Source organism: Octopus sinensis, linkage group LG4 (assembly GCF_006345805.1).
Source record: "Octopus sinensis linkage group LG4, ASM634580v1, whole genome shotgun sequence".
Lineage (NCBI taxonomy): Eukaryota > Metazoa > Mollusca > Cephalopoda > Octopoda > Octopodidae > Octopus > Octopus sinensis.
In genome coordinates this window covers 80,659,260-80,664,259 of record NC_043000.1, presented here as the reverse complement: position 1 = coordinate 80,664,259, position 5,000 = coordinate 80,659,260, and positions in this window count along the sequence as shown.

Genomic DNA, 5,000 nt, shown 5'->3' with positions numbered 1-5,000 from the left:
CGTGTGTGTGCCTATACATGCATGCATGTACGCATGTATGTGTGTGTGTGTTTGCATGTGTATGTATGTATATATATGTGTGTATGCATATGTATGTATCTATGTGTGTGCATCTGTATGTATGTATCCTGCATATTTATGTGCTTGCCTGTCCGTGTTTGTGTATTTCTATGTGTGTGTATGTGAGCATGTGTTTGTATATGTATGCACCTCTCTCTCTTTGTGTGTGCATGTCTGTGTGTGTGTGTGTTATGTAACTATGTACCATGTTTGTATGTATGGATGTCTATCAAACTCTAACTATGGAGGGAACATGTGGAAGAGGTAGAATCAGGAAAATGTGGGAGGAGGTGGTGAAATATGATCTTTGGATTTTGAGTCTCACAGAGGAGATGACAAAGAACTGAGACTTTTGGTGATTTGTTGAGCTTGAGAAGACACATCAAGCTTAGTGAAATCATAGTCATGACCAGTACCAGTAATATGTGAAAGGCACCCATGTTAATGACAAGCAAACTACAACTGTGCCAGTGACACACAAAAGACACCAGTGCTAGTGACATGTAAAAGGCATCCAAGCCAGTAACATGTACAAGGCATCTGTGTCAGTGACATATAAAAGGCACCTGTGTTCGTAACACATAAAAAACACCCAGTACACTCTGTGGAGTAGTTGATGTTAGGAAGGGCATCAAATCATAGAAACCAAACCAAAACAGACTGGAGTCTGATACAGCTCTCTGGCTTACCAGTTTCGGACAAACCATCTTACACATACCAGCATGGAAAATAGATACACAATGATGATGATTGGGAGACAATGGAGTTGGGCATAAAATAATCTATTCTGGCTTTTTTTTTTTATTTCATGTCCTAATACATCTCCTGCTGTGGCTGTGAAGTCTTATTCTGGACAAACACTCCCTCTGGCAGGTGCCGCAAATGTAGCAAAGACTTTGCTTGGATGGTTGTAATGTCATAGTTTCTTGTTGACGTCTTTTCTTGTTTTTCCATTTCTCCTCTCTCCCTCTGTCACTCCTTTGTGTTCCCTCTTTTACGGTATGCCACCTATCTCCACGGTTGCTGGCAACTGCTTCTCAGTTGCTAATATTGATGTTGCAGGCCTTCATGTCCCTTTTGCAAATATCTGTATATTATCTATAATCAACACATACACACACACATGCAATTTCCCACACGTGTATACTCACACATGTATATATACATATACAAAATATCATTATCGTCATCAACCTTTGGCGTTCATTTTCCATGCTGGCATATATATATATATATATATATATGTAAATATAAGAGAGCGACCACTATGTGGTCTACTCTAGCACTAAAAATAGATCCATTGGGCTTCAGCCACATAAAAAATATCTCCGATGAATATTAGCACAGCTACTGGCACAGACAGGGCAAATAAACATAACAAAAATTCAAATTAGTTCGGGACAATTGTTTCGCTATTAATGAATTAATAAATTATGTAATTTTACTCACATAATATACCTTTATTTGTAGCTCCTCAGCCGAACCCATTCAGAATATTTGCCCTGTCTGAATGGGCAGGGGCTATGCGGAACTGATGCAGGAAGCAGCCCGGGTCTTTGCAGTCACAGCATATCTCCAGAGATCTCGGTCCTTCGCCATTGCCTCAGTGAGGCCCAACGCTCTGAGGTCATGCTTGACTACCTCATCCCATGTCTTCCTGGGTCTACCTCTCCCCCTGATACCTTCAACTGTTTGGGAGTGGCACTTCTTCACACATCTCTCCTCATCCATCCGCAGCACATGACCATACCATCGCAAGCGTCGCTCTTGCACACCACATCTGATGCTTCTTATATCCAGCATTTCTCTCAGGGTGCTTACACTCTGTCGTGCGTGCACACTGACATTACACATCCAGCGGATCATGCTAGCTTCATTTCTTTCAAGTCTACGCATGTCCTCTGCAGTCACAGCCCATGTCCCTTTTGCAAATATCTGTATATTATCTATAATCACTACCGTGAAGCATGGCAGTTTGCACACATGCATCATACAATCTACCTTTCGCTCTGAGGGAGAGACCCTTTGTCGCCAGTAGGGGTAGGAGCTTTCTGAACTTTGCCCAGGCTATTCGTATTCTAGTGGTGATACTCTCTGTGCATCCACCTCCACTACTAACTTGGTCACCCAAGTAGCGGAAACTATCAACTACTTCTAGTTTCTCTCCCTGGAGTGTGATGGAATCTGTTTTCTGAGTGTCTGTGGTGTCTATTGTCCCTGTGCATCTGCTGCACATGAAAGCTATCTTATCTGTTAATTTCCCTTTAATGTTGCTGCACCTCTTGTATGTCCATAGCTTACATTGGGTGCATCTTATGGAGTTTCTACCTACACCTTTCCTACAGATCGAGCAGGGCCACCTGCCCGAGGGGGTGTGTGCTGAGTTCGCCTTTCTGCTTACTATAACTTTGGTCTTTGCTACATTTACTCTAAGGCCCTTTGATTCTAACCCTTGCTTCCACACCCGAAATTTCTTTTCTAGTTCCGGTAGTGATTCTTCTATGAGAGTCAGGTCATCAGCATAGAGGAGCTCCCAGGGGCATCCTGTTTTGAATTCCTCTGTTATTGCCTGGAGGACTATGATGAATAAAAGGGGACTGAGGGCTGAGCCTTGGTGCACACCTACTTCTACCCGGAATTCTTCACTATATTCGTTGCCAATCCTAACCTTGCTGACAGCCTCTCTGTATAGAGCCTGTACAGCCCTTATTAGCCATTCGTCAGTCTCCAGTTTCCGCATCGACCACCAGATAAGGGAACGGGGAACCCTGTCAAAGGCTTTCTCCAAGTCCACAAAAGCTATGTAGAGGAGTTTATCTTTAGCTAGGTACTTCTCCTGCAGTTGTCGGACCAGGAATATAGCATCAGTGGTGCTTCTACCCGGCACAAAACCGAACTGCATTTCATCTAAGCAAATTCTCTCCCTAATGAGATGGGTTATGACCCTCTCTGTGACCTTCATCACCTGATCCAACAGTTTGATACCCCTGTAGTTATTTCTATCTAGAGCATCACCCTTACCCTTGTAGCAGTTGACTATGGTGCTGCTATGCCAGTCATTGGGTATGACTCCATTATGAACTACCTGGTTTACAATGCGGGTGACTAGGCCATAGCCCACATAGCCAGCTGTTTTAAGCATCTCAGCAGTGATTCCTGATGGGCCAGGGGCTTTACCTGGTTTCATATCCTTAATTGCCTTATCTACAAGGGAGCTGTCTATTCGGGTAGCTGGTCACTCTACTGGGTCAACATTTGGCAGGCTCTCCTCCTCCCATTCATTCTCCTCATTCAGCAGTCTTTCATAATGGCTTCTCCAAGCCTCTTTCTTTTCACTAACAGTAAAAGCAAGTGCCCCATCATCCATGCGGACACATTTCTCTCCTGTAACATCACTATTTTCTCTGACACCCTGTCTGGCAATCCGAAATACCTCAGCTCTTTGGTCCTCACGTCGCTGGACATTGGCAAACTTCTTCTTTTCTGCTACATCTTTGGCTATGTATACCTGCCGCCCAGCCTCCCTTTTGGCTACCTGGTACAGTTCCCTGCTGCCCCCATCCCTCCAGGCTTTCCAGGCCCGTCTCTTTGCACTAATGGCTTTGTCTACTGCACTATTCCACCACCACGTAACTCTAGGTCTGGAAGGGACTTTGCACCATCCACAGACTCGGTCTGTGGCACTCAGCAAGCTGTCCCGTAGGAATTCCCAGCTACCTTCTATGTCTGACGTCTGAAGCTCCTCCTCCCTCTCATCAAATTTCTTGATGAGTATGTCCCTAAATCTCTGACCATGTGAAGGGTTCTTTAGCTTCCAAATCCTTCTTTTCTGGATTGGTTTGTTTCTTGGAGTCTTTCTGGCCTCAAGCTTAAAGTCACTGATGATTAGTCTATGCTGAGGGATACATTCTTCACCCGGGAGGGTCTTTGTATTCAAGAGCGACCCTGCATCCCGCTGTCTGGTGAGGATGAAGTCTATTTGGCTAGCGGAGTCTCCTGACTGATAGGTTATAAGGTGGCAGTCAGGCTTCTTGAAGTTAGTGTTGCAGATTAAAAGGTTACATGCATCACAGAAATCCAGTAGTCTAGTTCCCTCATCAATTCTGGTGCCAATACCATGGCCACCGTGTACCCCAGTGAAGATACCCGATTCCCGCCCAACATGCCCATTAAAATCTCCACCCACAAAGATGAGGTCCTTGCTTATATTTATATATAAAATGAATGAAAATCTGGGTTTTATATGCACTAAGCCACTAGGTGTTAAATGGATGTACTATTAAATTAGTATAAAAATTTCTCACCCTTATTGGTTGATTATATATATATATATATATAATTAATCAATATAGGGTGGCAAAAAAAAATTTTGTAGAATTTTTTGCCACCAGCGGCCTAGTGGGAAAAAATTAAATAGTCAAAGACCATTTTTAAGTTCAACATCAACAATCAAGGAACGGCCATAATAGGCCATTCACCCACTAGAAATAACAGCTAAAGCTTCAACCGCAAGTAAAAATCAATTCCGTAAAACAGGAGAAAATTAAAAAACATTACCCTGTAATTTCTTATACGATGCACCGTTTCATCTGCTGTTTAATGGTAAACTAACCTGATTAAATTAAATCAAGCCAATCTTCCATAGGCCCTCAGATTCTTCAGTAAGAAATAGCCAAGTCGGAACAGATATTTTCACGAGGCATTTCCGACCTGCCAAGGCAATATCTGACCTAAAATTTTCAAATCATCGCACTCGCGCCAAATTTATCGGCAGCAAATAAATATAAGCCGTCGATTCCATTACGGAATTAACCAGAAAATTCATAATTAATCAATATAGGGTGGCAAAAAAAATTTTGTAGAATTTTTTTGCCACCAGCGGCAAATTTTCTCCTGGTTTACGGAATTGATTTTTACTTGCGGTTGAAGCTTTAGCTGTT